This window comes from Polistes dominula, unplaced genomic scaffold, assembly GCF_049000335.1.
Source record: "Polistes dominula isolate Pdom_NZ unplaced genomic scaffold, Pdom_raw_medaka contig_436, whole genome shotgun sequence".
In the NCBI taxonomy this organism is placed as follows: domain Eukaryota; kingdom Metazoa; phylum Arthropoda; class Insecta; order Hymenoptera; family Vespidae; genus Polistes; species Polistes dominula.
In genome coordinates, this window is record NW_028301050.1 from 22,105 (window position 1) to 35,060 (window position 12,956).

Here is a 12,956-nt window from a genome sequence, read left to right on the forward strand (position 1 = left end):
TTTGCGCCGCGTTACATAAACCGAAAGGCATCACTGTGTATTCGTACAGACCAAAAGGTGTGATTACCGCTGTTTTTTCTATATCTTCCTCAGCCAACGGAATTTGGTGATATGCTCTAGACAAGTCTATTGTAGAAAATATGTTACAGTCACGAAATTGTTGCGTGACGTCGTGTACATGTGGAATGGGGTACCTGTCTGGTACCGTAACGCTATTTAGTCGCCTATAATCTCCACATGGCCTCCATTCGCCGTTTTTCTTTGGTACCATATGCAGAGGGCTCGCCCATTGACTCTTGGACGGGCGACAGATTCCTTCGTTGACTAGTTGCTGAAATTCGGCTTGTGCGATTCGCAGTTTTTCCGGATTTAGCCTTCTTGCTCTCTCTGCTATTGGAGGGCCTTTTGTGATTATATGATGTTTCACCGTGTGACTGATGGGTTTCCTTGAAGTTGGTTTCGTTAAATCTGCGTACTCCCTAAAAAGTTCTAAATACGGACTATTGCAATTAATGGTCAAAATGGTTGGAACGTCAATGTTTACTAATTCTGCTTTCCTAGAAAGCAATGTATTGCCGTCCAACAATTTTTTGTTTCTTAAATCAGGTAATAAATTATAAAAATGCAAGAAATCGGCGCCTATTATTGCTTTAGAAACATTCGCTATAATGAATCTCCATGAAAAATCTCGACGAAGTCCAAGATTTAAGTTTAAAAGTTTTTTTCCGAATGTGTCTATTTCTGCACCATTTGCCGCGTATAACTTACACGTATTGTCTTTGGTTTCACTTATCGAAGTACGTGGAATCACTGAGACGTCTGCACCAGTGTCTATCAGAAAACATGCTCCTGTTTTCCTATCATTTACCATGAGGCGCAGGTTTCTCGTCGCGTCGTCAACTGCCTCTATTTGAGACGCTTGCATTAGTTTTCCGAAGGCTTTCTTTTATCCGGGCCTGTCCACTTGCACGGGGGTCTGCACTTCCACGATTGTTCCGCGAATTTCCAGTGGTAATAACATAGGCCGTCATTGTTTCGGTGTTTGCTTGATGATCGGCTTCTACTTCGGGATCTTCCGCGGAAACTTCGGTACCTTCTTCTGCCGCGCATCAATTTTTCCATCTTCTCTGTTAGTTGATCGATTCTCCGATTGATTTCTGCTACCTCGCGATTGGTTGTTGTTTGAGCGGTACTTCTTATTGGCGCTGCTTCAGTAATGGCGGCCGTTTCCGGCAGACGCTCTCTCTCGAGGATCTTGTCACCCATTTCCGCTAACCTTGCGGGTGACGTATTTTCGTCTGCAATGGCCAGGATCTCTTGTGCCCTGGTTGGCATCCTTTGCATCCATAATGTTAGGAGCATTTTCTCGCTAACACTATCTCCTGCTAAGCGTTTCATTTCTCTCCAAAGTTCGGAGGGTTTTTTGTCTCCTAATTCCACTCCCATTAACAATCGCCTTAGCCGTTGTTCGTCGGATTTAGTTAGTCTCTGTACTAAGGCTTCTTTTAGATGTGTGTACGTACATTGCTCGGAGGGGCTGCTAGGATGTCGTATACCTCTCTTATCAGCGTGGTATCCAAACTTCTTACCACCGCTGACACTTTTACGGCATCCGATTTAACGTTGTACGCCGCGAATTCCTTTTCCAACATCACGAACCATAAATTTGGTTCCTCTTTCCAAAAGGATGGAAGATTTACATTTCTAAACTCACTGGCGTTGACTTCCTTTGTGTCGGTATCGGCACGGGCCACGTTGGCTTCGCTGGTTGATTGTGCCATTGTTCTTCTTTTTATTATTTTTTTTTATTTTAGTTTTTGTATTATTTTTTTTATTTTTTTACGCGGACGTTCCCGGGTTTCGGCACCAATTTACTGTAGAGGGTTTCTCTATAGTAAAGATAATATTAGACTGAATTTGTTTTATGATCTTTATTGTTAGGATGCGATTTGCTTTTCTTTGTTGTACACTTCTCAACGGCTACGCACAGACTGTACTCGTCTGGTGACCACACTTGCTAGCGTGGTTCCCTAGCCTTCTAGTAACTTAGATGGCGCGACCATCGGTCGTACCGCTACAATGTTGTAGAGACCCTATAGGAGGGACGCGCCATGTAGATTGCAAGGCTGAAAATGTGGGGGGACAACTTCCGTTGCATCGCGCAGCCTTGTTTATCTTTAGTATGTATTAACGGCTGTGGTTAGTTTAAGTTTGTAATACTTATAGTTTTTAATGCGATATTTATATTTAATTGTTTTTTTTTTTTTTTTAGTAGTTTTCTATAAGTGTAAGTTTAATTTACTCATTTAATAATTACAAGTATAAATGTACAAACTTAACCTATAACTTATCGTTTGAATCATTCGTGCGCAATCACGTGACTACACGAGTTCCTGTCCCCCAGCAATGTACATAGCGCGTCCCTCCTATAGGGTCTCTAGGTTGTATAGAGACTCATCCGCCAATTTTGCTCCTACAGAGAAGCAGCGATCCCATTCGTACGATAATTTGAGGTCCTGTACGATCCTTTTGGAATTTCGAAAACTTTTTTATCGTTTTATCGTTTAACCGTTTTTATCGTTTTCATGATAGGGTTTAGGAACTTGATGACTAAAAAAAAAAGAAAAAAAAAAAGGTCATCAACTTGAAAAAGTTGGAACTTGGACACTTTTTCCAACTTTTTCAAAATTTTGTCCGAGATTGTTGGATTTTTGTCGGATTTCAAATTTTCCCGGGGCGTACGATAATTTTCTGCTGCGTACGATAATTTTGCGCCCCTGTGTCGATCAAACGAACTAAAGTTTCTGGGATCACTGGTCGAGATAGCAAGTTACCGCGCGTGTGCAGTTGACTTTGCATCGCGCATGGACCGTTTGTCATATAACGACGCTATTTAGTGTACAGCTACAATATTAAGAAAAAAGAGAAAAAGAAGACAAATCTTATGTACGTATATTCAGATCTATCTATATATTTATTATCTTTATTATCGAGGCGATAATATTTATGACTACAAATTTTTTAAATAATATAATCGTGCCTTTTTCGTTTCTCACTTAACCTTAAATTTTTAATAGGTTAATCAACAATATTAAGTGTTAACAAGACTTTGTCGTTGCATTTGCATACAAGCGAAATCAAAGCAAGGTAAGGTAATTAGATTTTCTAATTTTTACTTAGAAGACATTATATTTTTTAATATATCAACTAGAGTTTTTTTATTAAGCAAACCTTTCATTTAAAAGATAAATAATGTTTTATTTTAAAAGCAGTATTGTTAATCACATGTTCAATTTCTTTATTAATTTTAGCATATTTATCAAACCATAACTTATCACTAACCCCATAAGTCTTTATAGTTGATATATCTGCCCAGGAAATATAATAAAAGAACAAATATATTATCTGTATTCTTTTTTTCATCGTTAAGTACTTCAATTTGATCTATTTATGTGTGTTTTTTCCAGTTTACAATGCCAGCAAAACGTAAAAGAACCAATTAATGTACTAATGATCCAGATGTACCAATTGAATTCAAACGCGTTCAATTTCCAATTAAATTGGCATTCGCAGTGACAATCAATAAGTCGCAAGGTCAAAAAATGTCTGTTTGTGGCTTAGATTTAAGTAAACCGTGATTTTTACATGGACAATTATACGTGGCATCTTCTCGCGTAGGTAAACTATCCAGTTTGTGTTGGCTAAAGATGGACTAACCAAAAATATCGTACACTCCATTGAACTAACAGATTGATAATGTTTTTTTTTGTGTTCTTATGATTAGTGATTATGATATTATTATGATATGTAAATATAAAATAGATTAATTGATGTTATTAAGTACAATGAATTAAAGAAATGGATGTTTTGTGTTTTGTTATTTGTATAGGTCATCATTATTCACAGCGCTCCATTCCTCTTTCAGTCATAGATCACATCCCCACACATTTACAATAAATTACTTATTTTTTATTAGAATAGTTTAAAGAGCGATTATTTTTTATTTTTTATCGTTATTTAGATATCTAGGTTTTGTAAGTATTCAATAGTTAGTGCTGCATTTTAATTCCATTATTTTAATTAATTTTACAAGTTTTTTTTAAATTTACATACGACGTAATGTTACTTTTTCCACTTTTTCCTATTACCATATTATTATATATTCATATATTTTTATTAAACAACTTTTTAAATAATTATACTAAATATGATATGATTTAAATGTAAAATTACAAATTGGATGTTCTTTTGTGCTTAATTTAAACTCACTGAAGTTCTAAGTGAATAATAATAAGACCTTATTGAACAGTTTAAAAATTATATTAAATGAACGTATTATAAAACAAGGTAGAAGTGAAACCTTCAAAGAAAACCAAGTTTTGATACGTGAACATATTTAAATAATCGATTGGTAATACAGCGCCATCTATTGAAAGAACCTTACACAATCTAGATAACTCTAAATAAAAATATTTAAATTTGTTATAAAAAATAATTTTTAAAAATCGCAATAAAAATTATGCTATGTGCTAAGCTGGAAAAAAACGCGTACAATAAAATAAATTTCATTAAGATATGATAAGTAGTTTCAGAATTATTAGTGAACAAACATAATGTGACACTGAATTTTTATATATAGACTTTTATTTATTAATTAATATATAAAATAAAAAATTATAGATTGAATTTTATTAATTAATAAATTATCTTTGTTTCATCGATTTTACGTTCTTCTGTTTCACGATTTTTAAATTAATCTGATTTTAAAGAAGTTTTCACGTCAAAAAGACACAGCAACGCGTGGCTGGGGCACCCCTAGATAAATATAAAATATTAATTTATTTTTTTAGAGTTATTTTTATTAAAAAATGGGAAAGTGTTGTGCCGTTTATGGTTGCTTTAGTGGCCGAAAGGCAAGTGAGAATTTAGGAAAAGTGGCTTTATTCAAAGCACCAAAAGTAAGTAACCTAAAAATAATATTAAAAATTTTATGTTAACAAATAATTGATTATTACATTTGTGTAGTTTTTAAATAATATTTCAAAAAGGTTATATTTTTTTTGTGTAATATAGAAGTAATGAGTTTTATTTTTTTCTAAAAGGATGTTGAAACGCTCAGTAAATGGAACTCTGCTCTGGGTAAATGATTAAAAATTACGAGTTTCATTTGCGAATTACATTTTAATCCAGAAGATGTGATTAAAAGTAATCAAGAGGTTCTAAAAGATGGCAGTATATATGTCTGTGAATACGAGAAAGTTCATTTGAAGAAGAATGCTATACCAAAATCTAATGCTACTAACAATGCTAATTAATATCAGATGTTTTTACCTTTGCAGATTATCTCTTAAACTTCTCGATATAACTGAGTTGAAAACGTTTGAGGTTTCTAAAAATTTCCTTAAACTTTTATTGAATTCTACGTTTCTCAAAATATTTGTTTTCAGAGTTGTCAATAGCAACAAGACTTCCCGCGTAAGTATTTAAACGAGTACTTCTTGAAAAGTAGCGCGCCCTACCGGCAAAATATCTGTCCCCTAAATTGATGCCGTTCTTTCAACATTACGTTCGGACTCCTTGTATCTACACTTCGTGATTCACTTATTGCCACGGATCTAGGCTCCGTGTTTATTGCGTTGCAGCCATAACCTGATTTTCATTTGTCTATTCTAATACTAAGTAAGTATTCTTTCATAAGATATTAAAAAGTTCATATATATACTGAAAAGTTTTAGTATATAAAAAATTGTATTAAATAAAATAATTATAATATACTATTACTAAGTAAGTTATGTATAAAATGTTATATATATTGTATTGTTTATAGATCTTAAAATGCTGAAAACAAATTCTCAAGTCTCAAAGGAGAATACAGCTCGAAGTAAAGATATGAAAGTTAAACTGAAAACTGAAATGGAACATATTCTGCATATTCTAAAAGCATTAAAAAAATGTAGCAGTCTATCATTGAAATGATTAATCTCAATCTATAAGTACTTTTGTGATACGTGAATTGCGAAGAGAAGAGAAATTCCGATGTTTAATTACTAATTTTGTGAATTAATGAAAATAGCCAATGAAAAACAAAGTAAACTATTGACATATGTAATATCACATCTATTATCATTGAATGCATCTCCATTTCAAATAGATGTGATAAAATATTTGTCATTAAATTAATAATAGATATCTACAATCGCTTCACTAACAATGATGACATTTATAATGCAACTAGAAAAGCTGCGCTGCAATTAATGGTACAACTGTAAATACATTTCTTAAAATATCACTGTTCAAGTCACTTCCTTTGAGCATTGAAGTCGTTCATTAATATCTTACTTTATTCAAATATGTCAAAATTTTAATCATCAATGAAGTGAGTATGATTAACGTTTAGTTACTTTCATTCGTTAATTCAAATCTGAAACTAATAACTATAGATTTTTACATATATTTCAGAGAATGGATATGATTTTGATATGAGATTTTCAACAATTTCCATCAGTCATGGCTATTCCAATCTACAAGCGAGTTAAACAGACTATGGTTGGACCATTTCTGTGGCAAGGATTTAAATTTTACCTACCGAATCGAGCGATGAGGCAAGCGAAGCAAACATTTGCAACAATTCTTAACTTTTACTACATAAAAAAGCTTCTAAAGGTTGTTGTTTTTTTTATTTACACATCTATATACTTGTAAATTCAACTGTTTGTATTTTAGGTAATGACGTTCTCACCTGTCGCATCAATAGGAATAGTCTTCGATTCTTCTTGGGAGAATATTTTTCTTTTTTATAAGTCTTTTCTGTCTATAAGTTTAAATAATTCTTGCTACATTTATTAATTTTTAATTATATACAAGAAAGGGAATGAAAATTGTCAGAAAAAATTTGTCGGTTCTCTCCTGGTTCATAGTCGTCTAATAATACGCTATCTTCTAATTTTTTTAAATCATTTTCTACACATTTTTCTTTTCTCACAAATTTATCGCCTGCAAGTTAACGTGCCAGTTTATTATTGGATATTGCAGTAATTAAATTATCTCATATCGTTCAATTAAAAATTGCATTTAATATCCTTATATTTTGTTACTAAAAATATTGATAGTATATCAGAAGATAAAAATAGAACTTATAAAGAATTAATATACAGTAAAATGGCAAGATTGAGATTCAAAAATACAGCTGTTTACTTTTAAGGTTTTCTAGTTGCAAATAATCTAATTGCTTCAGAATCCGTAACTTTAATTTCACATAAAGCTATATTAATGGTTAAAGAAATTTTCAATAGAACATTGGAAATTTTTGTGGAAATCATTACTGTTAGTGGTGAAGAACACATAAAAATGAAACGTGTAGGGAAAAGATTTTTGAAAACGTCAAAGGTGACGTCTCATCTGACGATTATGAATCAAAAGAAAAACGATAAAAGAAGAATAAACAGTTAGGATTATAAAATTCAAGTCGTTAATATCTAAAGAGCACATCGTTAAAGAAGCTTTTATCAAAATGGAAAAAGGAAATAAAAAAAGAGGTGATATACTAAATAAGTATAAAACTATTAATTCTTAGATTTACAATCGTTTTGTTGAGGCTAAGGAAAATTATCAACAAGTAATGATCAAGAATTTTTAGCAGCTTCAAGCCAATTCTCGGATGTTAATTACAAAGCTACGAAAAGTTCGGTGACAAAATTTAAAACAAATATGGAATTAGTCAACGAAAGATTACGAAAATTGTTTCCATTATGACCTTGAATAAGTTTTCGCTGTTTTTTACAAAATAAAAACTTTATTTAAAATATAAGGAACAAAGATGTTTTATTAAAAGTATTGTCCATCACTAGAGACCATTTTCTCCCATCTTTCTGGCAGTATATGAGTTCTAAGTTGGAAAAACGACATGTCTTTTGAGGCTATCCAAGAATTGACCCATTTTTTAGCTTCTTCGTAAGAATGAAAACGCTGGTCAGCTAAGCCATGTGCCATTGAACGGAATAGGTGAAAATCGGAAGGGGCTATATCAGATGAATACGGCGAGTGGGGTAGAACTTCCCATCGAAGCGTTTCCAGGTAAGTTTTCACTGGTTTTGCAACATGAGGCCGGGCGTTGTCATGTAACAAAATCACTTTGTCGTGTTTCTTCTCGTATAGCGGCCGTTTTTCTTTTAGGGCTCGACTCAAACGCATCAATTGAAGTCGATAGCGATCCCCCGTGATAGTCTCATTCGGTTTAAGCAGCTCATAATAAATTACACACTGCTGATCCCACCAAATACAGAGAAGAAGCTTCGAACCATGGATATTTGGTTTTGCGGACAATGTTGATGCATGGCCAGGCTTACCCCATGATTTTCTACGCTTTGGATTATCATAGTGTATTCATTTTTCATCGCCAGTCACGATACGGTGCAAAAAACATTTTCTTTTCTGCCGTTGAAGCAGTAGTTCACACATGACAAAACGCCGTACGATATCTTTTGGATTCAATTCATATGGCACCCAATGTCCTTGCTTCTGGATCATTCCTAACATTTTTAAACGTTTTGAAACAGTTAACTCATCAACTTGTAATGTTTTTCCAAGTTCTGCTAGCGTCTGAGATCGGTCTTCATCGAGTGATTTTTCCAATTCTCTGTCTTGAAATTTTTTTGGTTCGCCAGAACGTTCTTTATCCTCAAGTTCAAAATCATTATTTTTCAAGCGTCGAAACCAGTCTCCGCATGTCGTATCCGAAAGAGCATTGTCACCATAAGTCTCAACAAAAATTTTATGTGGTTCAGCTACCGATTTCTTTTGAATAAAGTAGTGCAATAAAATTCCTCGTAAATACACTTTAGTTGGCACAAAAGTAGACATTTTTAAAACTAATAAAAAATTACTTTGTTTACACTAAAGTGAACTATCATACACTGAAATTTCAGGTTAGATACAGTACTTCCTTGCAAGTGCGTTACCATTCGAAATTTCACGCACGGAGTACTGCTATTGCCATCTTTGATGAAACAGCGAGAACTTATTCCAGGCCATAATATAAAGGAAGCAGCAACCTTACAAAAACAAATTCATTCAAATTCATACCAAATTTTCTTAAAGACTATGTTATTAATACTGTTCTAAAAGGTATCGTAATGCAAAAAATCTCAAAATTATCTTCGATTTTAATTTTACACTTACCTGTTTCATATAACCTATGTTCTTTCCTTTTTTCAGGGTGCCACTATCAATTTAGCCAGAATTATAACTCTTGCTAAAAAAGAAAAATCTTGTTTCTGTTAGAAGGCATGATTATTAATAGAATGACGCATTCTTATACTGCGCAATATGCCATTACTTTTCTGAGAAAATTTTACCAAAAGTATTAATATGTCTGCAAGAAGCCACTGGTCACTTTGGACCTAAATTCCAGAAAAAGCAATAAATTATTATGTTAAAAAATATACAAATATCGTTGTAAATTCATCAAAGTCTGAAAAATTTATGACAGAATTATACACTATATTTCTGAAAGATTGCTTAAAATCTTACGTAGAAAAGAACAGTTCCTTTTCATCATAGACTCTTGGGGAAGACACAACGCCCGACCCACATAACATAAAAACTTTCTAAGAAATTTCTAAAACATTTCTTGGAAAGCTTTAAGTCTTTCAAAACGATTTCTAAAAAATATTTCTACAAGGTGGAAAAGTCCGGGTTTAGAAACTTGGGAAGGATTTCTAAAAAGGTCTTTGAAAGATTTTATAATATCTTATTACCATATTTTGCGAAAGGTTTCTAGAAAATATTTTTGAATTTTTTCAAAAAAGACAATTGAGAGCTTTCCCTGCCAAGGCTCACCGACCAATCCTTTTCACGATTGCCCGAATTTTTTTTTTTCGTGGCGTTGTAAGACTGTGGAACATATTACGAAAACAGACCCTCCATCTCAAATGAGCCCCCTGTGTGGGATTCGTGAAGAAAATTTGACCGCTGGACTGACTGGGGGACCAGCGGGATTCGAACCACGGATCTTTTGCTTTCCGGGCGCGACTGCTCTTTAACTAATTGAGCTATCCAGGGCTACTGATAAATACTTCTTACGAATGCTTCATAAGTTTGGCATGGAGGCGCTCGTCCCACAGAAGGTTTTTGGAAGATTTTCTGAAACTTTATCGTCATGTTTTGTTAAGGCCGGCGATACAAGTAAAATAAAAAAAAATCGAATTTTTTTTTTTTTATAAATAGTTAGTTTCATGTCTCAAAAACATGCCCGTAAATTTTTTGAATGAAATTCGCATTATTTATCGATTAAAAATTCATTTAAGGGCTCCGCCTCAACTCGGCGCTAGACGCGAACGCTAAACTTTGAACGCGTTTTTCTCAAAACGACTTTTTTCAAACTGACGTGCAAGATAACTCAAAAAGTTCTTAACCGATTCTTATGAACTTTAGCACACATTTTCTTTATAGTATTAGCTTCTAGTTAAATTTTAAGAATGCCACCAAAATTTTCCAAAATTGCCATTTTTGACCCAAAAATCGTTAAAAAAAGGGTCAAAAATCGGACTTTTCTGTCTTAGTCGTGCCAATTTACGATTTTTTGACTTTTTTGTTTTTTTCCTAATTCAACTAAAAGATACATGTTTTATGAAAACGCTCCGACTCTTTTTCTTTATTCCAAATTGCTGTAACTGAAGCTAAAAATCACGCTGATTGATGCCTTTTGTCGCGAGGGCCTCAGGAGATTGGTTACTACATCGGCCATTTTGAAAATAGAAATTAAAAAAAAATCGAATATTTTAATATGTAATGAATAAACATGCTGAGTTTCAAAACGATTCATTTATTCCTTCCATTTTAAATAAGCCTCTGAAAAACAGTCAAATTTTAAGTGTTTACATGTATCGATGGCCTTAAAGGTTTCTATAAATATGTTTGAAATGTTTTTGACATATTTTTCATAATATTTTTACAAACTTTTTTGAAGTATTGTGTGAAATATTTGCAAAATTATTCTGCAAGGTTTTATTGTAATTTTTTTCATCAAGATTTTGCGAAAAATTATATTTTTTTGAAAAATTTTGGAAATATTTTCAGAACATTTCGCAAAAGATTTTAAGAAAGTTTTCAAAAATGTTTTGAGAAATATTATTGAAAAGATTACAACAAGATTAACAAAACGTTTTGAAAAAATGATTAAAAGAAAACTTTTAAAAACCTTTCTGCAACATTTAATGAAATATTTTTAATAATATTCTTACAAACTTTCTTGCAATATTTTATGAAATCTTTTAGCATGATTTCTGCTAGGTTTCATGGAAATAGTTTTAAACATTTTAATTACTCTTTCATTAAAATATTTTAAAAATTTTCTTGAAATATTTTTGTTAAATCTTTTATGAATCCTTTTCAGAATATTTTAGAATAATGTCTGCAAGATTTCTGAAAGATTTTTTGGGAATACTTTACGAAAATTTTCGCTGAAAGATTTCAAAACTTTTCGTGTCATGTGGGGAGCTATATGATGAAGTATTTTAGGTTGACGATCAATCGCCCATCTGTACTATTAAAGTTATTCTTTCAAAGGAACTGACTCCTTTAGTTCACTCTTCTGACGTTTATTTTTATAAGCAGGTTAAAAATCTGATAAGTTTTTATAATTAATCGAATACATTCAAAAAATTAAGAATTTTTGCGAAGATTGTATCAAGATAAAATCAACTGTCATGGATAATTTTTAGTAAAATAATTCGCGATATTCTTAATACGCTTTAAAACTAATAATTGTAAATGAAAGAGAAATATTTTAAATGTAAATAAAATTTGTTTTCCAACTAATCTATTAAAAAGTCGTTAATCTTGGAGAATGTCATCTTTTATTAATTACGCAAGATGTTACAAAATTTGTATTGTTTTCAATGTTTCGATTAATAACTATAATTCTGTCATCTGCGTATAATAAATATTAATAAATGTACACAACATGTGTCTAAACATTTAAATATAAAAAAATAGAGAATCCAGCAAAGCTCGTTGATTTTCTGCAGGAAACATTTCATTTGTATTTCGTTCCATTTAACTCATGCACATACGCAGGACACTTATTAGCCTTATACATTTTTCCTTCGCAAATTGAAACATTCTTTTATTTACATATTCCTTTCAATTATCGCATCTAATCACATTTACTCTTTTTCCAGTTTTATTTTCACACTCATTCACATATTGTACCATGCAATAAAACACTTCATCTTTCGATTCTATACAATATACTTTCGCTATTTTACTGTAATCATCAATAAACGATATGAAATATCTTTCACCATTAAAACCCGTAGTTTTAAACGGACCACATATATCTGTGTGTACTATTTCCAATATATCTTAAGCAATTTTTCTATTATTTGCGAATGGCAAGTTATGCATTTTATTCTCTAGACACGTTCTACACTTTACTAACTCTGAATCTAGTTCATTCGGCAAACCATTTAAAAATTGATCTTTACAAAGCGTTTTTGAATAACCAAAATTTACATGTCCTAATACTCTATGTCATTTTTCCTTCTTTCTCTCTTTTCAGTCATTTTATTGTTTAATATATTATTATTAACTATCGATTTCCTGTTATCAATCCAACTTTTTACAATATAAATTTTATTTTCTTTGTACGCAATTTCCGTTAATTCTCTATTTTGATCATAAATATTCATTTCATCTCCTCTAGAAACAATTATATTATTTTTAGTTATTCTACCAAAACTTATTAAATTTTTACTCATATCCTTAGCATAATATACATTATTAATTGCTACTTTATTCTTTCTATTATCAACTTAAAAATATGTTTCTACTATTCTCATTTTTGTTGCTTGAACTGACCTGTTATCTCCAAAATGAATATTTACATACTTTTTCAAATCAGTAAATTCACTACAAGAGTTATTATCATTTATTAAATGATCAGTGCAACAACTATC

At 31.9% G+C, this 12,956-nt stretch overlaps 1 long non-coding RNA gene across 1 annotated transcript; it reads left to right on the forward strand.

Moving 5' to 3' along the window:
- Nucleotides 1-2,797: 2,797 nt before the first annotated feature.
- On the forward strand, nt 2,798-9,865 carry LOC107072640 (uncharacterized). The gene is made up of 9 exons (XR_016177680.1): nt 2,798-2,946; nt 3,078-3,147; nt 3,468-4,958; nt 5,103-5,679; nt 5,828-6,376; nt 6,460-6,663; nt 6,724-8,073; nt 8,925-9,123; nt 9,214-9,865. It is a non-coding gene; the product is annotated as an uncharacterized LOC107072640 (long non-coding RNA).
- Nucleotides 9,866-12,956: the final 3,091 nt, after the last annotated feature.